The sequence below is a fragment of the Papaver somniferum genome, unplaced genomic scaffold, assembly GCF_003573695.1.
Source record: "Papaver somniferum cultivar HN1 unplaced genomic scaffold, ASM357369v1 unplaced-scaffold_82, whole genome shotgun sequence".
NCBI lineage: Eukaryota > Viridiplantae > Streptophyta > Magnoliopsida > Ranunculales > Papaveraceae > Papaver > Papaver somniferum.
Window position 1 is genome coordinate 199,414 of NW_020651193.1, and position 24,763 is coordinate 224,176.

Sequence of the window (24,763 nt, forward strand, 5' to 3'; positions counted from 1 at the left end):
GATTGACCGTGTTGACCATCCAATTTAGAGTTAAAAATGTGAAATGACTTATAAAATTCAAAACTCCGTTTTATTCACTAACTGCACCTTATCTTCTATATACTCCATGTTTGAGAAATGAGAGTTGTTGATTTTCATTCACGAGGTTTTAGGTTCCAGGTTTTAATACCATCGCCATCTTCTTTAATTGCTAATCCCAAATAATACACAGAGCTACTGTTATTTTCTCATATGACCACCTGTAAATTATCCAAAATATATCTCTCATGTAAACCTCAATAATCATTTCCTTAAACCTTAAAACTAACCATTATTGTATTGAACAAATGAATCCATGTAAATGACTCTATTTAATTTTCAAAATAATCATTATTATATTAATTAAATATGTTACCATTTTCTGTAAATCCATAGTTATCATGGCAGTTAGATTATGTTAGCCTTATTTCTCTGAAACGCTCGTAACGTGTTTGAAAAATGATCTAGAGAGATTTCCCTACGCGGTTCGTGTTAGTGAACTAGTTAAATTAAATAATTATTCTTTAAACAATTATTGACAAAGACACGTATTTATTTACAAAAGTTGGAGAGGGGTCTAGCAACAAGTTGTGCTTCAACACATCTTGTGAACGGTCAACCAGTCATCCGTTAAGTCAACTACTTGATTGGGATCCTCACCAAACTCAAATTCGGACAAAGTTAGGTACCAAAGGCAAAGGTGTGCCATTTTATAGGCACCAAACTCAAAATATCCCTTATTACAAATATTGCCTACTTATATAACTCTCTTTGTCCCCAAGGTTTAGTGTAATCTCTTTTTCGACTATTTTGCTCATAACTTCTTCATATGAAGTGGGAATGACCTCATTCGTTTTCTGTTACCTTTTTCTTTCAGTTCCCCACAGTATACAGGAAATTTTTTAGGATTTAAACGGTTAACAATTGGTGTTTCATCCTCATTTTCAATGTAAAGGATGACTAACCTCTTTAATTTTGGAATCAACAAACGTAGAAATGGAATTTGCATAACATGTAGAGACTTTAAATGTATTATTTTTTACCGCATTTATTTTTTAGAAAATTTGATAATAAAACTGAGTTTATCTAGTTTATAGTTTGTTTTCAAAAAAAAGGATTTCGAATTCTAACGAAGTCACTAGACTTCCTTGAGTCAATGCATCCAAAATGCAAGATTTTTTCGACTCTCAAGCCTCTAGACATGTAATTTGTGACGGAAATATTTTTTATAAACATTTTTTATTCAAGAGTAGTCTTTCTTGTTCATGATTTGGTCTTGATCACAGAGTTCCGACATCTAACGAAGTCGGTGGACTTCCTTGAGTCATTTGTGTTTATGATATTTTATTCAAATTTTGCAATGATTATCTAGCTTAAAGAAGATCCTAGAATCGTTTGGAGGTTATTCCCGGATGCAAACCTTATCTCCTTCTTTACATGTTTTATTATAGGTAATCTATGACCTTTTAAAGATATTAGAAGTTCATTATTTGAAGGGATATTTTGAGTTTGGTGCCTATAAAATTGTACACTTTTGCGTTTGGTGCCTAACTTTGTCAAAATCTGAGTTTGGTGCCCAGTCAAAGAATTGACGTTGATTGAGCGTGTTGACCATCCAATTTAGAGTTAAAATTGTGAAATGAGTAACAAAATTCTAAACTTCGTTTTATTCACTAACTGCACCTTATCTTCTACATACTCCATGTTTGAGATATGAGAGTTGTTGATTTTCATTCACGAGATTTTAGGTTCCACTCTTAATACCATCGCCATCTTCTTTCATTGCTAATCTCAAATCATATACTAAGCTACTGTTATTTTCTCATATGACCACATGTTTACAAAAAATTAATTCCAAAGTATAAGCATAGATCAATTCATTGTTTACCCGGGAAATCATCCAAAATCTATCTCTCATGTAAACCTTAATAATCGTTTCCTTAAACCTTCAAACTAAACATTATTGTATTGAACAAATGAATCCATGTAAATAACTCTATTCATTTTTCAAATCAATCATTATTTTATTAATTAAATTTTTTTCCAATTTCTATAAATCCATAGTTATCATGGCAATCAGATAAGTCAGCCTTATTTCTCTGGAACGCTCGTAACGTGTTTGGAAAATGGTCTAGAGAGATTTCCCTAATGTGGTCCGTGTTGGTGAACTAGTTAAATTAAAAAATTATTATTGTTCAAACAATTATTGATAAAGAAATGTATTTATTTACAAAAGTTGGCGGGGGGTCGAGCAACAAGTTGTTCTCCAACACAGCTTGTGAACGGTCAACCAGTCATCCGTTAAGTCAACTGCTTGATTCGTTTTCTGTTACCTCTGTCTTTCAGTTCCCCACAGTATAAAGGAAAGTTTTTAGGATTTGGACGATTAAGAATTGGTGTTTCATCCTTATTTTCAATGTAAAGGACGACTTCCCTCTTTATTTTTGGAATCAACATACGTAGAAATGCAATTTGGATAACATATAGAGCCTTTAAATGTATTATTTTTTACTGCAATCATTTTTAAGAAAATTTGATAATAAAACTGAGTTTATCTAGTTTATAGTTTGGTTTTAAAAAAAAGGATTTCGACTTCTAACGAAGTCACTCGATTTCCTTGAGTCAATGCATCCAAAATGAAAGCTTCATTCGACTCTCAAGCCTCTAGACATGTAATTTGTGACGAAAATATTTTTTGTGAACATTTTCTATTAAAGGGGAGTCTTTATGTTTCATGATTTTGTCTTGATCATAGAGTTCCGACATCTAACGAAGCCTGCGGACTTCCTTAAGTCATTTGTGTTTATGGTATTTTATTCAAATTTTGCAATGATTATCTAGCTTAATGAAAATCCTAGAATCGTTGAGAAGTTATTAATGGTTGCAAACCTTATCTCCTTATTTACATGTTTTATTATGACCTTTTTAAGAGATTACAAGTTCATTATTAGAAGGGAAATTTTGAGTTTGGTGCCTATAAAATGGTACACTTTCGCGTTTGGTGCTTAACTTTTTCCAAATCTGAGTTTGGTGCCCAGTCAATGAATTGGCTTTGATTGACCGTGTTGACCATCCAATTTAGAGTTAAAAATGTGAAATGACTAATAAAATTCAAAACTCCGTTTTATTCACTAACTTCACCTTATCTTCTACATACTCCATGTTTGAGAAATGAGAGTTGTTGATTTTCATTCACGAGGTTTTAGGTTCCAGTTTTTAATACCATCGCCATCTTCTTTCATTGCTAATCTCAAATCATACACAGAGCTACTGTTATTTTCTCATATGACCACCTGTTTACACAAAATTAAATCTAAAGTATAAGCATAGCTCTCTTCATTGTTTACCCGTAAATTATCCAAAATATATCTCTCCTGTAAACCCCAATAATCGTTTCCTTAAACCTTAAAACTAACCATTATTGTATTGAACAAATGAATCCATCTAAATGACTCTATTTACTTTTCAAAATAATCATTATTATATTAATTAAATTTGTTACCATTTTCTGTAAATCCATAATTATCATGACAGTTAGATTATGTTAGCCTTATTTCTCTGGAACGCTCGTAACGTGTTTGAAAAATGCTCTAGAGAGATTTCCCTAATGTTGTCCGTGTTAGTGAATTAGTTAAATTAAATAATTATTCTTTAAACAATAATTGACAAAGACACGTATTTATTTACAAAAGTTGGCAGGGGCCGAGCAACAAGTTTTGCACCAACAAAACTTGTGAACGGTCAACCAGTCATCCGATAAATCAACAGCTTGATTGGGATCCTCACCAAACTCAAATTCTGACAAAGTTAGGTACCAAAGGCAAAGGTGTGGCATTTTATAGGCACAAAACTTAAAATATCCCTTATTACAAATATTGTCTACTTATATAACTCTCTTTGTCCCCCAAGGTTTTGTGTAATCTCTTTTTCGACTATTTTGCTCATAACTTCTTCATACGAAGTGGGAATGACCTCATTATTTTTCTACTACCTCTGTCTTTCAGTTCCCCACAGTATACAAGAAATTGTTTAGGATTTGGACGGTTAATGATTGGTGTTTCATCCTTATTTTCAATGTAAAGGATGACTTCCCTCTTTATTTTTGGAATCAACATACGTAGAAAAGCAATTTGCATAACATGTAGAGTCTTTAAATGTATTATGTTTTACCGCATTTTTTTTAGAAAATTTTATAATAAAACTGAGTTTATCTAGTTTATAGTTGTTTTCAAAAAAAAGGATTTCAAATTCTAACGAAGTCACTAGTCTTCCTTGAGTTAATGCATCCAAAATGCAAGCTTTTTTCGACTCTCAAGCCTCTAGACATGTAATTTGTGACGGAAATATTTTTTCTATAAAGGGGAGTCTTTCTTGTTCATGATTTGGTCTTGATCATATAGTTCCGACATCTAACAAAACGGGCAGACTTCCTTGAGTCATTTGTGTTTATGATATTTTATTCAAATTTTGCAATGATTATCTAGCTTAAAGAAGATACTAGAATCGTTAAGAGGTTATTCACGGTTGCAAACCTTATCTCCTTCTTTACATGTTTCATTATAGGTAATCCATGACCTTTTTAAGAGATTAGAAGTTCATTATTTGAAGGGATATTTTGAGTTTGGTGCCTATAAAATTGTACACTTTTGCGTTTGGTGCCTAACTTTGTAAAAATTTGAGTTCGGTGCCCAGTCAAAGAATTGACGTTGATTGAGCGTGGTGACCATCCTATATAGAGTTAAAATTTTGAAGTGACTAAAAAAATTATAAACTTCATTTTATTCACTAACTGCACCTTATCTTCTACATACTCCATATTTGAGAAATGAGATTTGTTGATTTTCCTATTTAGAGTAAAATGCTCTAGAGAGATTTCCCTAATGTGGTCCGTATTAGTGAAATAGTTAAATTAAATAATTATTGTTTAGAAAATTATTGACAAAGACACGTATTTATTTACAAATTTTGGCAGGGGGACGAGCAACAATTTTTGCTCCAACACAGCTTGTGAACAGTCAACCAGTCATCCGATAAATCGACTGCTTGATTGGGATCCTCACCAAACTCAAATTCTGACAAAGTTAGGTACCAAAGGCAAAGGTGTGCCATTTTATAGGCACCAAACTCAAAGTATCCCTTATTACAAATATTGTCTACTTATATAACTCTCTTTGTCCCCCCAAGGTTTTGTGTAATCTCTTTTTCGACTATCTTGCTCATAACTTCTTCATACGAAGTGGGAATGACCTCATTCTTTTTCGGTTACCTCTGTCTTTCAGTTCCCCATAGTATACAGGAAAATTTTTAGGATTTGGACGGTTAGCAATTGGTGTTTCATCCTTATTTTCAATGTAAGGGATGACTTCCTTCTTTATTTTTGGAATCAACATACGTAGAAATGAAATTTGGATAACATGTAGAGCCTTTAAATGTATTAATTTTTACCGAATTTATTTTTTAGAAAATTTTATAATAAAACTGAGTTTATCTAGTTTATAGTATGTTTTCAAAATAAAGGATTTCAAATTCTAAAGATGTCACTAGACTTCCTTGAGTCAATGCATCCAAAATGTAAACTTTTTTAGACTCTCAAGCCTCTAGACATGTAATTTGTGACGGAAATATTTTTTCTGAACATTTTTATTAAAGGGGAGTCTTTCTTGTTCATGATTTGTTCTTGATCATAGAGTTCCGACATTTAACGAAGCCGGCGGACTTCCTTGAGTCATTTATGTTTATGATATTTTATTCAAATTTTGCAATGATTATCTAGCTTAAAGAAGATACTAGAATCGTTAAGAGGTTATTCTCGGTTGCAAACCTTATCTCCTTCTTTAAATGTTTTATTATAGGTAATCTATGACCTTTTAAAGAGATTAGAAGTTCATTATTTGAAGGGATATTTTGAGTTTGGTGTGTATAAAATTGTACACTTTTGCGTTTGGTGCCTAACTTTGTAAAAATCTGAGTTTGGTGCCAAGTAAACGAATTGACGTTTATTGAGCGTGTTGACCATCCTATTTAGAGTTAAAATTGTGAAATGACTAACAAAATTCTAAACTTCGTTTTATTCACTAAATGCACCTTATCTTCTACATACTCCATGTTTGAGAAATAAGAGTTGTTGATTTTCTTTCACGATGTTTTAGGTTCCACTCTTAATACCATCGCCATCTTCTTTCATTGCTAATCTCAAATAATACACTGAGCTACTGTTATTTTCTCATATGACCATTAGTTTTCACAAAATTAAATCCAAAGTATAAGCATAGCTCCCTTCATTTTTACCCGTAAATCATCTAAAATCTATCTCTCATGTAAAACCCAATAATCGTTTCCTTAAACCTTCAAACTAACCATTATTGTATTGAACAAATGAATCCATGTAAATGAATTTATTCATTTTTCAAATTAATCATTATTGTATTAATTAAATTTTTTTCCATTTTCTGTAAATCCATAGTTACCATGGCAATCAGATTATGTCAGCCTTATTTCTCTGGAACGCTCGTAACGTGTTTGAAAAATGCTCTAGAGAGATCTCCCTAATGTGGTCCGTGTTAGTGAATTAGTTAAATTAAATAATTATTGTTTAAACAATTATTGACGAAGACACGTATTTATTTACAAAAGTTGGCAGGGGGCCGAGAAACAAGTTGTGCTCCAACACAGATTGTGAACGGTCAACCAGTCATCCGTTAAGTCAACTGCTTGATTTGGATCCTCACCAAACTCAAATTCTGACAAAGTTAGGTACCAAAGGCAAAGGTGTGCCATTTTATAGGAATCAAACTCAAAATAACCCTTATTATAAAGATTGTCTACTTATATAACTCTCTTTGTCCCCCAAGGTTTTGTGTAATCTCTTTTTCGACTATTTTGCTCATAACTTCTTCATACGAAGTGGGAATGACCTCATTCTTTTTCTGTTACCCCTGTCTTTCAGTTCCCCACAGTATACAATAAATTTTTTAGGATTTGGACGGTTAACAATTGGTGTTTCATCCTTATTTTAAATCTAAAGGATGACTTCCCCTTTATTTTTGGAATCAATATACTTAGAAATGCAATTTGCATAACATGTAGAGCCTTTAAATGTATTATTTTTTTTACCGTAATCATTTTTTAGAAAATTTGATAATAAAACTGAGTTTATCTAGTTTATAGTTTGGTTTTAAAAAAAGGATTTCAACTTCTAACGAAGTCAGTAGACTTCCTTGAGTAAATGCATCCAAATTGCAAGCTTTTTTCGACTCTCAATCCTCTAGACATGTAATTTGTGCCGGAAATATTTTTTCTAAAAATTTTCTATTAAAGGGGAGTCTTTCTGTTTCATGATTTGGTTATGATCATAGAGTTCCGACATCTAACGAAGCCTGCGGACTTCCTTGAGTCATTTGTGTTTATGATATTTTATTCAAGTTTTGCAATGATTATCTAGCTTAAAGAAGATCCTAGAATCGTTGATAAGTTATTAACGGTTGCAAACCTTATCTCCTTCTTTACATGTTTTATTATAGGTAATTTATGACCTTTTAAGAGATTAGAAGTTCATTATTTGAAGTGATATTTTGTGTTTGGTGCCTATAAAATTGTACACTTTTGCGTTTGGTGCCTAACTTTGTCAAAATATGAGTTTGGTGCCCAGTCAACGAATTGACGTTGATTGACCGTGTTGACCATCCTATTTAGAGTTAAAATTGTGAAATGACTAATAAAATTCTAAACTTCGTTTTATTCACTAATTGCACCTTATATTCTACATACTCCATGTTTGATAAATGAGAGTTGTTGATTTTCATTCACGATGTTTTAGGTTTCACTCTTAATACCATCGCCATCTTCTTTCATTGCTAATCTCAAATCATACACTGAGCTACTGTTATTTTCTCATATGACCACAAGTTTACACAAAATTAAATCCAAAGTATAAGCATAGCTCCCTTCAATTTTTACCCGTAGCTCCCTTCATTTTTTACCCGTAAATCATCCAATAATTGTTTCCTTAAACCTTCAAAATAACCATTAGTGTATTGAACAAATGAATCCATGTAAATGACACTATTCATTTTTTCAATTAATCATTACTGTATTAATTAAATTTGTTTCCATTTTCTATAAATCCATAGTTATCATGGCAATCAGATTATGTCAGCCTTATTTCTTTGGAACGCTCGTAACGTGTTTAAAAAATGCTCTAGAGAGATTTCCTTACCGTAGTCTGTGTTGGTGAATTAGTTAAATCAAATAATTAATGTTTAAACAATTATTCACAAAGACACGTATTTATTTACAAAAGTTGGCGGGGGGCCGAGCAACAAGTTGTGCTCCAACACAGCTTGTGAACGGTCAACCAGTCATCTGTTAAGTCAACTGCGTGATTTGGATCCTCACCAAACTCAAATTCTGACAAAGTTAGGTACCAAAGGCAAAGGTGTGCCATTTTATAGGTACCAAACTCAAAATAACCCTTATTATAAATATTGTCTACTTATATAACTCTCTTTGTCCCCCCAAGGTTTTGTGTAATCTCTTTTTCGACTATTTTGCTCATAACTTCTTCATACGAAGTGGGAATGACCTCAAGGAAGTCCCAGGGCTTCGTTAGATGTCAGAACTCTATGATCAAGACCAAATCATCAAACATAAAGACTCCCCTTTAATAGAAAATGTTCAGAAAAAATATTTCCGCACAAATTACATGTCTAGAGGCATGAGAGTCTAAGAAACCTTGCATTTTGGGTGCATTTATTTAAGGAAGTCTACTGACTTCGTTAGAATTCGAAATCCTTTATTTTGAAAACATACTATAAACTAGATAAACTCAGTTTTATTATAAAATTTTCTAAAAAATAAATTGGTAAAAAATAATTCATTTAAAGGCTCTACATGTTATCCAAATTTCATTTCTACGTATGTTGATTCCAAAAATAAAGAGGGAAGTCATCCCTTACATTGAAAATAAGGATGAAACACCAATTGCTAAGCGTACAAATCCTAAATTTTTTCCTGTATACTACGGGGAACTGAAAGACAGAGGTAACCGAAAAAGAATGAGGCCATTTCCACTTCGTATGAAGAAGTTATGAGCAAAATAGTCGAAAAAGAGATTACACAAAACCTTGGGGGGACAAAGAGAGTTATATAAGTAGACAATATTTGTAATAAGGGATACTTTGAGTTTGGTGCCTATAAAATGGCACACCTTTGCCTTTGGTACCTAACTTTGTCAGAATTTGAGTTTGGTGAGGATCCCAATCAAGATTTTGATTTATCGGATGACTGGTTGACCGTTCACAAGCTGTGTTGGAGCACAAATTGTTGCTCGGCCCCCTGCCAACATTTGTAAATAAATACGTGTCTTTGTCAATAATTTTCTAAACAATAATTATTTAATTTAACTATTTCACTAATACGGACCACATTAGGGAAATCTCTCTAGAGCATTTTACAAACACGTTACGAGCGCTCCAGAGAAATAAGGCTGATATAATCTGATTTCCATGGTAACTATGGATTTACAGAAAATGGAAATTTTTTTAATTAATACAATAATGATTAATATTAAAAATGAATAGAGTCATTTACATGGATTCATTTATTCAATACAATAATGGTTAGTTGGAAGGTTTAAGGAAACGATTATTGTGGTTTACATGAGAGATAGATTTTGGATGGTTTACAGGTAAAAAATAAATGGAGCTATGCTTATACTTTGGATTTCATTTTGTGTAAACTAATGGTCATATGAGAAAATAACAGTAGCTCAGTGTATGATTTGAGATTATCAATGAAAGTAGATGGCGTTGGTATTAGGAGTCGAACCTAAAACCCCGTGAATGAAAATCAACAAATCTCATTTCTCAAACATGGAGTATGTAGAAGATAAGGTACAGTTAGTGAATAAAAAGAATTTTAGAATTTTTTTAGTCACTTCAAAAGTTTAACTCTAAATAGGATGGTCACCACGCTCAATCAACGTCAATTCTTTGACTTGGCACCGAACTCAGATTTTTACAAAGTTAGGCACCAAACGCAAAAGTGTGCAATTTTATAGGCACCAAACTCAAAATATCCCTTCAAATAATGAACTTCTAATCTCTTAAAAAGGTCATGGATTACCTATAATGAAACATGTAAAGAAGGGAATAAGGTTTGCAACCGTGAATAACCTCTTAACGATTCTAGTATCTTCTTTAAGCTAGATAATCATTGCAAAATTTGAATAAAATATCATAAACACAAATGACTCAAGGAAGTCCGCCGGTTTTGTTAGATGTCGGAACTATATGATCAAGACCAAATCATGAACAAGAAAGACTCCCCTTTATAGAAAAAATATTTCCTTCACAAATTACATGTCTAGAGGCTTGAGGGTCGAAACAAGCTTGCATTTTGGATGCATTAACTCAAGGAAGACTAGTGACTTCGTTAGAATTTGAAATCCTTTTTTTGAAACAACTATAAACTAGATAAACTCAGTTTTATTATAAAATTTTCTAAAAAAAAATCCGGTAAAAAATAATACATTTAAAGACTCTACATGTTATGCAAATTGCTTTTCTACGTATGTTGATTCCAAAAATAAAGAGGGAAGTCATCCTTTACATTGAAAATAAGGATGAAACACCAATTGTTAACCGTACAAATCCTAAAAAGTTTCTTGTATACTGTGGGGAACTGAAAGGCAGAGGTAGTAGAAAAATAATGAGGTCATTCCCACTTCGTATGAAGAAGTTATGAGCAAAATAGTCGAAAAAGAGATTACACAAAACCTTGGGGGACAAAGAGAGTTATATAAGTAGACAATATTTGTAATAAGGGATATTTTGAGTTTTGTGCCTATAAAATGCCACACCTTTTCCTTTGGTACCTAACTTTGTCAGAATTTGAGTTTGGTGAGGATCCCAATCAAGCTGTTGATTTATCGGATGACTGGTTGACCGTTCACAAGTTTTCTTGGTTCAAAACTTGTTGCTCGGCCCCTGCCAACTTTTGTAAATAAATACGTGTCTTTGTCAATTATTGTTTAAAGAATAATAATTTAATTTAACTAATTCACTAACACGGACCACATTAGGGAAATCTCTCTAGGGCATTTTTCAAACACGTTACGAGCGTTCCAGAGAAATAAGGCTAACATAATCTAACTGCCATGATAACTATGGATTTACAGAAAATGGTAACAAATTTAATTAATATAATAATGATTATTTTGAAAAATAAATAGAGTCATTTACATGGATTCATTTGTTCAATACAATAATGGTTAGTTTTAAGGTTTAAGGAAACGATTATTGGGGTTTACATGAGAGATATATTTTGGATAATTTACGGGTAAACAATGAAGGGAGCTATGCTTATACTTTAGATTTAATTTTGTGTAAACAGGTGGTCATATGAGAAAATAACAGTAGCTCTGTGTATGATTTGAGATTAGCAATGAAAGAAGATGGCGATGGTATTAAAAACTGGAACCTAAAACCTCGTGAATGAAAATCAACAACTCTCATTTCTCAAACATGGAGTATGTAGAAGACAAGGTGAAGTTAGTGAATAAAACGGAGTTTTGAATTTTATTAGTCATTTCACATTTTTAACTCTAAATTGTATGGTCAACACGGTCAATCAAAGCCAATTCATTGACTGGGCACCAAACTCAGATTTGGAAAAAGTTAAGCACCAAACGCGAAAGTGTACCATTTTATAGGCACCAAACTCAAAATTTCCCTTCTAATAATGAACTTGTAATCTCTTAAAAAGTTCATAGATTACCTATAATAAAACATGTAAATAAGGAGATAAGGGTTGCAACCCTTAATAACTTCTCAACGATTCTAGAATTTTCATTAAGCTAGATAATCATTGCAAAATTTGAATAAAATACCATAAACACAAATGACTCAAGGAAGTCCGCAGGCTTCGTTAGATGTCGGAATTCCATGATCAAGACAAAATCATGAAACATAAAGACTCCCCTTTAATAGAAAATGTTCACAAAAAATATTTCCGTCACAAATTACATGTCTAGAGGCTTGAGAGTCGAATAAAGCTTGCATTTTGGATGCATTGACTCAAGGAAATCGAGTGACTTCGTTAGAAGTCGAAATCCTTTTTTTTAAAACCAAACTATAAACTAGATAAACTCAGTTTTATTATAAAATCTTCTTAAAAATGATTGCAGTAAAAAATAATACATTTAAAGGCTCTACATGTTATCCAAATTGCATTTCTACGTATGTTGATTCTAAAAATAAAGAGGGAAGTCATCCTTTACATTGAAAATAAGGATGAAACACCAATTCTTAATCGTCCAAATCCTAAAAACTTTTCTTTATACTGTGGGGAACTGAAAGACAGAGGTAACAGAAAACGAATCAAGCAGTTGACTTAACGGATGACTGGTTGACCGTTCACAAGCTGTGTTGGAGCACAACTTGTTGCTCGACCCCCCGCCAAATTTTGTAAATAAATACGTGTCTTTGTCAATAATTGTTTGAACAATAATTATTTAATTTAACTAGTTCACCAAACCGGACCATATTAGGGAAATCTCTCTAGATCATTTTCCAAACACGTTACGAGCGTTCCAGAGAAATAAGGCTGACTTATCTGACTGCCATGATAACTATGGATTTATAGAAATTGGAAACAAATTTAATTAATAAAATAATGATTGATTTGAAAAATGAATAGAGTTATTTACATGGATTCATTTGTTTGATACAATAATGTTTAGTTTGAAGGTTTAAGGAAACGATTATTAAGGTTTACATGAGAGATAGATTTTGGATGATTTCCCGGGTAAACAATGAATGGAGCTATGATTATACTTTGGAATTAATTTTGTGTAAACATGTGGTCATATGAGAAAATAACAGTAGCTTAGTATATGATTTGAGATTAGCAATGAAAGAAGATGGCGATGGTATTAAGAGTGGAACCTAAAACCTCGTGAATGAAAATCAACAACTCTCATTTCTCAAACATGGAGTATGTAAAAGATAGGGCGCAGTTAATGAATAAAACGGAGTTTAGAATTTTATTAGACATTTCACATTTTTAACTCTAAATTGGATGGTCAACACGGTCAATCAACGCCAATTCGTTGACTGGGCACCAAACTCAAATATTGACAAAGTTAGGCACCAAAGGCGAAAGTGTACCATTTTATAGGCACCAAACTCGAAATATCCCTTCTAATAATGAACTTCTAATCTTTTAAAAAGGTCATAGATTACCTATAATAAAAGATGGAAAGAAGGATATAAGGTTTGCAACCCTTAATAAATAACTTCTCAAATATTATGGGATCTTCTTTAAGCTAGATAATCATTGCAAAATTTGAATAAAATACCATAAACACAAATGACTCAAGGAAGTCCGCAGGCTTCGTTAGATGTCGGAATCTATGATCAAGACCAAATCATGAAACAGAAAGACTCACCTTTAATAGAAAATTTTTACAAAAAATATTTCCTGCACATATTACATGTCTAGAGGCTTGAGAGTCGAAAAAATCTTGCATTTTGGATGCATTGACTCAAGGAAGTCCGGTGACTTCGTTAGAAGTTGAAATCCTTTTTTTAAAACCAAACTATAAACTAGATAAACTCATTTTTATTATAAAATTTTCTAAAAAATGATTGTGGTAAAAATCAATACATTTAAAGGCTCTACATGTTATCCAAATTGCATTTCTACGTATGTTGATTCCAAAAATAAAGAGGGAAGTCTTCCTTTACATTGAAAGTAAGGATGAAACACCAATTGCTAAGCGTCCAAATCCTAAATATTTTCCTGTATACTGTGGGGAACTGAAAGACAGAGGTAACAGAAAAAGAATGATGCCATTCCCACTTCGTATGAAGAAGTTATGAGCAAAATAGTCGAAAAAGAGATTACACAAACCCTTGGGGGACAAAGAGAGTTATATGAGCAGACAATATTGATAATAAGGGGTATTTTGAGTTTGAAGCCTATCAAATGGCACACCTTTTCCTTTTGTACCTAACTTTGTCGGAATTTGAGTTTGGTGTGGGTCCCAACCAATAAGTTGATTTAACGGATGACTGGTGGACCGTTCACAAGTTGTGTTGGAGCAAAACTTGTTGCTCGTACCCCGCCAACTTTTGTAAATAAATACGTGTCTTTGTGAATAATTTTTTAAACAATCATTATTTAATTTAACTAGTTCACTAACACGGACCACGACAGGGAAATCTCTCTGGATCATTTTCCAAACACGTTACGAGCGTTCCAGAGAAATAAGGTTGACTTATCTGATTGCCATGATAACTATGGATTTACATAAAGTGGAAACAAATTTAATTAATACAATAATGATTAATTTTAAAAATGAATAGGGTCATTAACATGGATTCATTTGTTCAATACAATAATGGTTAGTTTGAAGGTTTAAGGAAACGATTATTGGCGTTTACATGAGAGATAGATTTTGGATGATTTACCGGTAAACAATGAAGGGAGCTATGCTTATACTTTGGATTTAATTGTGTGTAAACAGGTGGTCATATGAGAAAATAACAGTAGCTCAGTGTATGATTTGAGATTAACAATGAAAGAAGATGGCAATGGTATTAAGAGTGGAACCTAAAACCTCGTGAATGAAAATCAACAACTCTCATTTCTCAAACATGGAGTATGTAGAAGATAGGGTGCAGTTAGTTAATAAAACGGAGTTTAGAATTTTATTAGACATTTCACATTTTTAACTCTAAATTGTATGGTCAACACGGTCAATCAACGCCAATTTGTTGACTGGGCACCAAACTCAGATATTGACAAAGCTAGGCACCAAACGCGAAAGTGTACCATTTTATAGGCACCAAACTCGAAATATCCCCTCTAATATTGAACTTCTAATCTTTTAAAAAGGTCATGGATTACCTATAATAAAACATGGAAAGAAGGAGATAAGGTTTGCAACCCTTAATAACTTCTCAACGATTATGGGATCTTGTCTAAGCTAGATAATCATTGCAAAATTTGAATAAAATACCATAAACACAAATGACTCAAGGAAGTCCGCAGGCTTCGTTATATTTCATAACTCTATGATCCAGACCAAATCATGAAACACAAAGACTCCCCTTTAATATAAAATGTTCATAAAAAATATTTCCTGCACATTTTACATGTCTAGAGGCTTGAGAGTCGAAAAAAGCTTGCATTTTGGATGCATTGACTCAAGGAAGTCCAGTGACTTCGTTAGAAGTTGAAATCCTTTTTTTAAAACCAAACTATAAACTAGATAAACTCATTTTTATTATAAAATTTTCTAAAAAATGATTGTGGTAAAAAATAATACATTTAAAGGCTCTACATGTTATCCAAATTGCATTTCTACGTATGTTGCTTCCAAAAATAAAGAGGGAAGTCATCCTTTACATTGAAAGTAAGGATGAAACACCAATTGCTAAGCGTCTAAATCCTAAATATTTTCCTGTATACTGTGGGGAACTGAAAGACAGAGGTAACAGAAAAATAATGAGGCCATTCCCACTTCGTATGAAGAAGTTATGAGCAAAATAGTCGAAAAAGAGATTACACAAACCCTTGGGGGACAAAGAGAGTTATATGAGTATACAATATTGATAATAAGGGGTATTTTGAGTTTGGTTCCTATAAAATGGCACACCTTTGCCTTTGGTACCTAACTTTGTCGGAATTTGAGTTTGGTGTGGGTCCCAACCAATAAGTTGATTTAACGGATGACTGGTGGACAGTTCACAAGCTGTGTTGGAGCACAACTTGTTGCTCGTACCCCGCCAACTTTTGTAAATAAATACGTGTCTTTGTGAATAATTGTTTAAACAATCATTATTTAATTTAACTAGTTCACTAACACGGACCACGATAGGGAAATCTCTCTGGATCATCTTCCAAACACGTTACGAGCGTTCCAGAGAAATAAGGTTGACTTATCTGATTGCCATGATAACTATGGATTTACATAAAGTGGAAACAAATTTAATTAATACAATAATGATTAATTTTAAAAATGAATAGGGTCATTAACATGGATTCATTTGTTCAATACAATAATGGTTAGTTTGAAGGTTTAAGGAAACGATTATTGGCGTTTACATGAGAGATAGATTTTGGATGATTTACCGGTAAACAATGAAGGGAGCTATGCTTATACTTTGGATTTAATTGTGTGTAAACAGGTGGTCATATGAGAAAATAACAGTAGCTCAGTGTATGATTTGAGATTAACAATGAAAGAAGATGGCAATGGTATTAAGAGTGGAACCTAAAACCTCGTGAATGAAAATCAACAACTCTCATTTCTCAAACATGGAGTATGTAGAAGATAGGGTGCAGTTAGTTAATAAAACGGAGTTTAGAATTTTATTAGACATTTCACATTTTTAACTCTAAATTGTATGGTCAACACGGTCAATCAACGCCAATTTGTTGACTGGGCACCAAACTCAGATATTGACAAAGTTAGGCACCAAACGCGAAAGTGTACCATTTTATAGGCACCAAACTCGAAATATCCCCTCTAATATTGAACTTCTAATCTTTTAAAAAGGTCATGGATTACCTATAATAAAACATGGAAAGAAGGAGATAAGGTTTGCAACCCTTAATAACTTCTCAACGATTATGGGATCTTGTCTAAGCTAGATAATCATTGCAAAATTTGAATAAAATACCATAAACACAAATGACTCAAGGAAGTCCGCAGGCTTCGTTATATTTCAGAACTCTATGATCCAGACCAAATCATGAAACACAAAGACTCCCCTTTAATATAAAATGTTCATAAAAAATATTTCCTGCACATTTTACATGTCTAGAGGCTTGAGAGTCGAAAAAAGCTTGCATTTTGGATGCATTGACTCAAGGAAGTCCAGTGACTTCGTTAGAAGTTGAAATCCTTTTTTTAAAACCAAACTATAAACTAGATAAACTCATTTTTATTATAAAATTTTCTAAAAAATGATTGTGGTAAAAAATAATACATTTAAAGGCTCTACATGTTATCCAAATTGCATTTCTACGTATGTTGCTTCCAAAAATAAAGAGGGAAGTCATCCTTTACATTGAAAGTAAGGATGAAACACCAATTGCTAAGCGTCTAAATCCTAAATATTTTCCTGTATACTGTGGGGAACTGAAAGACAGAGGTAACAGAAAAATAATGAGGCCATTCCCACTTCGTATGAAGAAGTTATGAGCAAAATAGTCGAAAAAGAGATTACACAAACCCTTGGGGGACAAAGAGAGTTATATGAGTATACAATATTGATAATAAGGGGTATTTTGAGTTTGGTTCCTATAAAATGGCACACCTTTGCCTTTGGTACCTAACTTTGTCGAAATTTGAGTTTGGTGTGGGTCCCAACCAATAAGTTGATTTAACGGATGACTGGTGGACCGTTCACAAGCTGTGTTGGAGCACAACTTGTTGCTCGTACCCCGCCAACTTTTGTAAATAAATACGTGTCTTTGTGAATAATTGTTTAAACAATCATTATTTAATTTAACTAGTTCACTAACACGGACCACGATAGGGAAATCTCTCTGGATCATCTTCCAAACACGTTACGAGCGTTCCAGAGAAATAAGGTTGACTTATCTGATTGCCATGATAACTATGGATTTACATAAAGTGGAAACAAATTTAATTAATACAATAATGATTAATTTTAAAAATGAATAGGGTCATTTACATGGATTCATTTGTTCAATACAATAATGGTCAGTTTGAAGGTTTAAGGAAACGATTATTGGGGTTTACATGAGAGATAGATTTTGGATGATTTACCGGTATACAATGAAGGGAGCTATGCTTATACTTTGGATTTAATTGTGTGTAAACAGGTGGTCATATGAGAAAATAACAGTAGCTCAGTGTATGATTTGAGATTAGCAATGAAAGAAGATGGCAATGGTATTAAGAGTGGAACCTAAAACCTCGTGAATGAAAATCAAAAACTCTCATTTCTCAAACATGGAGTATGTAGAAGATATGGTGCAGTTAGTTAATAAAACGGAGTTTAGAATTTTATTAGACATTTCACATTTTTAACTCTAAATTGTATGTTCAACACGGTCAATCAACGCCAATATGTTGACTGGGCATCAAACTCAGATATTGACAAAGTTAGGCACCAAACGCGAAAGTGTACCATTTTATAGGCACTAAACTCGAAATATCCCCTCTAATATTGAACTTCTAATCTTTTAAAAAGGTCATGGATTACCTATAATAAAACATGGAAAGAAGGAGATAAGGTTTGCAACCCTTAATAACTTCTCAACGATTATGGGATCTTGTCTAAGCTAGATAATCATTGCAAAATTTGAATAAAATACCATAAACACAAATGACTCAAGGAAGTCCGCAGGCTTCGTTATATTTCAGAACTCTATGATCAAGACCAAATCATGAAACACAAAGACTCCCCTTTAATAAAAAATATTCATAAAAAATAGTTCCTGCACATATTACATGTCTAGAGGCTTGAGAGTCGAAAAAAGCTTGCATTTTGGATGCATTGACTCAAGGAAGTCCAGTGACTTCGTTAGAAGTTGAAATCCTTTTTTTAAACCAAACTATAAACTAGATAAACTCATTTTTATTATAAAATTTTCTATAAAATGATTGTGGTAAAAAATAATACATTTAAAGGCTCTACATGTTATCCAAATTGCATTTCTACGTATGTTGATTCCAAAAATAAAGAGGGAAGTCATCCTTTACATTGAAAGTAAGGATGAAACACCAATTGCTAAGCGTCCAAATCCTAAATATTTTCCTGTATACTGTGGGGAACTGAAAGACAGAGGTAACAGAAAAAGAATGAGGCCATTCCCACTTCGTATGAAGAAGTTATGAGCAAAATAGTCGAAAAAGAGATTACACAAACCCTTGGGGGACAAAGAGAGTTATATGAGTAGACAATATTGATAATAAGGGGTATTTTGAGTTTGGTGCCTATAAAATGGCACACCTTTTCCTTTGGTACCTAACTTTGTCGGAATTTGAGTTTGGTGTGGGTCCCAACCAATAAGTTGATTTAACGGATGACTGGTGGACCGTTCACAAGCTGTGTTGGAGCACAACTTGTTGCTCGTACCCCGCCAACTTTTGTAAATAAATACGTTTCTTTGTGAATAATTGTTTAAACAATCATTATTTAATTTAACTAGTTCACTAACACGTACCACGATAGGGAAATCTCTTTGGATCATTTTCCAAACACGTTACGAGCGTTCCAGAGAAATAAGGTTGACTTATCTGATTGCCATGATAACTATGGATTTACATAAAGTGGAAACAAATTTAATTAATACAATAATGATTAATTTTAAAAATGAATAGGGTCATTTACATGGATTCATTTGTTCAATACAATAATGGTTAGTTTGAAGGTTTAAGGAAACAATTATTGGGATTTACATGAGAGATAGATTTTGGATGATTTACCGGTAAACAATGAAGGGAGCTATGCTTATACTTTGGATTTAACTGTGTGTAAACAGGTGGTCATATGAGAAAATAACAGTAGCTCAGTGTATGATTTGAGATTAGCAATGAAAGAAGATGGAAATGGTATTAAGAGTGGAACCTAAAACCTCGTGAATGTAAATCAAAAACTCTCATTTCTCAAACATAGAGTATATAGAAGATAGGGTGCAGTTAGTGAATAAAACGGAGTTTAGAATTTTATTAGACATTTAACATTTTTAACTCTAAATTGTATGGTCAACACGGTCAATCAACGCCAATTTGTTGACTGGGCACCAAACTCAGATATTGACAAAGTTAGGCACCAAACGCGAAAGTGTACCATTTTATAGGCACCAAACTCGAAATATCCCCTCTAATATTGAACTTCTAATCTTTTAAAAAGGTCATGGATTTCCTATAATAAAACATGGAAAGAAGGAGATAAGGTTTGCAACCGTTAATAACTTCTCAATGATTATGGGATCTTGTCTAAGCTAGATAATCATTGCAAAATTTGAATAAAATACCATAAACACAAATGACTCAAGGAAGTCCGCAGGCTTCGTTATATTTCAGAACTCTATGATCAAGACCAAATCATGAAACACAAAGACTCCCCTTTAATAGAAAATGTTCATAAAAAATATTTCCTGCACATATTACATGTCTAGAGGCTTGATAGTCGAAAAAAGCTTTCATTTTGGATGCATTGACTCATTGAAGTCCAGTGACTTCGTTAGAAGTTGAAATCCTTTTTTTAAAACCAAACTATAAACTAGATAAACTCATTTTTATTATAAAAGTTTCTAAAAAATGATTGTGGTAAAAAATAATACATTTAAAGGCTCTACATGTTATCCAAATTGCATTTCTACGTATGTTGATTCCAAAAATAAAGAGGGAAGTCATCCTTTACATTGAAAGTAAGGATGAAACACCAATTGCTAAGCGTCCAAATCCTAAATATTTTCCTGTATACTGTGGGGAACTGAAAGACAGAGGTAACAGAAAAAGAATGAGGCCATTCCCACTTCGTATGAAGAAGTTATGAGCAAAATAGTCGAAAAAGAGATTACACAAACCCTTGGGGGACAAAGAGAGTTATATGAGTAGACAATATTGATAATAAGGGGTATTTTGAGTTTGGTGCCTATAAAATGGCACACCTTTGCCTTTGGTACCTAAATTTGTCGGAATTTGAGTTTGGTGTGGGTCCCAACCAATAAGTTGATTTAACGGATGACTGGTGGACCGTTCACAAGCTGTGTTGGAGCACAACTTGTTGCTCGTACCCCGCTAACTTTTGTAAATAAATACGTGTCTTTGTGAATAATTGTTTAAACAATCATTATTTAATTTAACTAGTTCACTAACACGGACCACGATAGGGAAATCTCTCTGGATCATTTTCCAAACACGTTACGAGCGTTCCAGAGAAATAAGGTTGACTTATCTGATTGCCATGATAACTATGGATTTACATAAAGTGGAAACAAATTTAATTAATACAATAATGATTAATTTTAAAAATGAATAGGGTCATTTACATGGATTCATTTGTTGAATACAATAATGGTTAGTTTGAAGGTTTAAGGAAACGATTATTGGGGTTTACATGAGAGATAGATTTTGGATGATTTACCGGTAAACAATGAAGGGAGCTATGCTTATACTTTGGATTTAATTGTGTGTAAACAGGTGGTCATATGAGAAAATAACAGTAGCTCAGTGTATGATTTGAGATTAGCAATGAAAGAAGATGGCAATGGTATTAAGAGTGGAACCTAAAACCTCGTGAATGAAAATCAAAAACTCTCATTTCTCAAACATGGAGTATGTAGAAGATAGGGTGCATTTAGTTAATAAAACGGAGTTTAGAATTTTATTAGACATTTCACATTTTTAACTCTAAATTGTATGGTCAACACGGTCAATCAACGCCAATTTGTTGACTGGGCATCAAACTCAGATATTGACAAAGTTAGGCACCAAACGCGAAAGTGTACCATTTTATAGGCACTAAACTCGAAATATTGGTGGTCCGTGTTAGTGAACTAATTAAATTAAATATTGATTGTTTTAACAATTATTCACAAAGACACGTATTTATTTACAAAAGTTGGCGGGGGGACGAGCAACAAGTTGTGCTCCAACACAGCTTGTGAACGGTCCACTAGTCATCTGTTAAGTCAACTGCTTGATTGGGACCCACACCAAACTCTAATTCGGACAAACTTAGGTACCAAAGGCAAAGGTGTGCCATTTTATAGGCACCAAAATCAAAATACCCTTTATTATAAATATTTTCTACTTATGTAACTCTCTTTGTCCCCCAAGGTTTTGTGTAATCTCTTTTTCGACTATTTTGGTCATAACTTCTTCATACGAAGTGGGAATGACCTCATTCTTTATCTGTTACCTCTGTCTTTTAGTTTCCCACAGTATACAGGAAAAAATTTAGGTTTTGGACGCTTAAGAATTGGTGTTTCATCCTTATTTTCAATGTAAAGGATGACTTCCCTCTTTATTTTTGGAATCAACATACGTAGAAATGCAATTCGGATAACATGTAGAGCCTTTAAATGTATTATTTTTTACCGCAATCATTTTTTAGAAAACATTTATAATAAAAATGAGTTTATCTAGTTTATCGTTTGGTTTTAAAAAAAGGATTTCGACTTCTAACGAAGTCACTGGACTTCCTTGAGTCAATGAATCCAAAATGCAAGCTTTTTTCGACTCTCAAGCCTCTAGACATGTGACTTGTGAAGGAAATATTTTTTCTGAAAATTTTCTATTAAAGGGGAGTCTTTCTGTTTCATGATTTGGTCTTGATCATAGAGTTCCGACATCTAACGAAGCCTGCGGACTTCCTTGAGTCATTTGTGTTTATGTTATTTTATTCAAATTTTGCAATGATTATCTAGCTTAAATAAGATCCCATAATCGTTGAGAAGTTATTAACGGTTGCAAACCTTATCTCCTTCTTTCCATGTTTTATTATAGGTAATCTATGACCTTTTTAAAAGATTAGAATTTCATTATTAGAAGGGATATTTCGAGTTTGGTGCCTATAAAAAGGTACACTTCCGCGTTTGGTGCCTAACTTTGTCAATATCTGAGTTTGGTGCCCAGTCAATGAATTGGCGTTGATTGACCATGTTCTTCCATTCACTAACTGCGCCCTATCTTCTACATATTCTATGTTTGAGAAATGAGAGTTTTTGATTTTCATTCACGAGGTTTTAGGTTCCACTCTTAATACCATTGCCATGTTCTTCCATTTCGAGTTTGGTGCCTATAAAATGGTACACTTTTGCGTTTGGTGCCTAACTTTTTCAATATCTGAGTTTGGTGCCCAGTCAACGAATTGGCGTTGATTGACACCGTGTTGACCATCCAATTTAGAGTTAAAAAATGTTAAATGTTTAATAAATTTCTAAACTCCGTCTTATTCACTAACTGCGCCTTATCTTCTACATACTCCATGTTTGAGAAATGAGAGTTGTTGATTTTCATTCACGAGGTTTTAGGTTCCACTCTTAATACCATTGCTATCTTCTTTCATTGCTAATCTCAAATCATACACTGAGCTACTGTTATTTTCTCATATGACCACCTATTTACACAAAATTAAATCCAAATCATAAGCATAGCTCCCTTCATTGTTTATCGGTAAATCATCTAAAATCTATCTCTCATGTAAACCCCAATAATCGTTTCCTTAAACCTTCAAACTAACCATTATTGTATTGAACAAATGAATCCATGTAAATGACGCTATTCATTTTTCAAATTAATCATTATTGTATTAATTAAATTTTTTTCCATTTTATGTAAATCCATAGTTATCATGGCAGTCAGATAAGTCAGCCTTATTTCTCTGGAACGCTTGTAACGTGTTTGGAAAATGATCTAGAGAGATTTCCCTACCATGGTCCGTGTTAGTGAACTAGTTAAATTAATTAATGATTGTTTAAACAATTATTCACAAAGACACGTATTTATGTACAAAATTTGGCGGGGTACCGAGCAACAAGTTGTGCTCCAACACAGCTTGTGAACGGTCCACCAGTCATCCGTTAAGTCAACTGCTTGGTTGGGACCCACACCAAACTCAAATTCCGACAAAGTTAGGTACCAAAGGCAAAGGTGTGCCATTTTATAGGCACCAAACTCAAAATACCCCTTATTATAAATATTGTCTACTTATATAACTCTCTTTGTCCCCCAAGGTTTTGTGTAATCTCTTTTTCGACTATTTTGCTCATAACTTTTTCATACGAAGTGGGAATGACCTCATTCTTTATCTGTTACCTCTGTCTTTCAGTTTCCCACAGTATACAGGAAAAATTTTAGGATTTGGACGCTTAGCAATTGGTGTTTCATCTTTATTTTCAATGTAAAGGATGACTTCCCTCTTTATTTTTGGAATCAACATACGTAGAAATGCAATTTGGATAACATGTTGAGCCTTTAAATGTATTATTTTTTACCACAATAATTTTTTAGAAACTTTTATAATAAAAATGAGTTTATCTAGTTTGTAGTTTGGTTTTAAAAAGAGGATTTCGACTTCTAACGAGGTCACTGGACTTCCTTGGGCCAATGCATCCAAAATGCAAGCTTTTTTCGACTCTCAAGCCTCTAGACATGTAATTTGTGCAGGAAATATTTTTTCCAAAAATTTTCTATTAAAGGGGAGTCTTTCAGTTTCATGATTTGGTCTTGATCATAGAGTTCCGATATCTAACAAAGCCTGCGGACTTCCTTGAGTCATTTGTGTTTATGGTATTTTATTTAAATTTTGCAATGATTATCTAGCTTAAAGAAGATCCCATAATCGTCGAGAAGTTATTAACGGTTGCAAACCTTATCTCCTTATTTCCATGTTTTATTATAGGTAATCTATGACCTTCTTAATAGATTAGAAGTTCATTATTAGAAGGAATATTTCAAGTTTGGTGCCTATAAAATGGTACACTTTCGCGTTTGGTGCCTAACTTTGTCAATATCTGAGTTTGGTGCCCAGTCAACGAATTGGCGTTGATTGACACCGTGTTGACCATCCAATTTAGAGTTAAAAAATGTTAAATTTCTAATAAACTTCTAAACTCCGTTTTATTCACTAACTGCGCCTTATGTTCTACATACTCCATGTTTGGGGAATGAGAGTTGTTGGTTTTCATTCACGAGGTTTTAGGTTCCACTCTTAATACCATTGCCATCTTCTTTCATTGCTAATCTCAAATC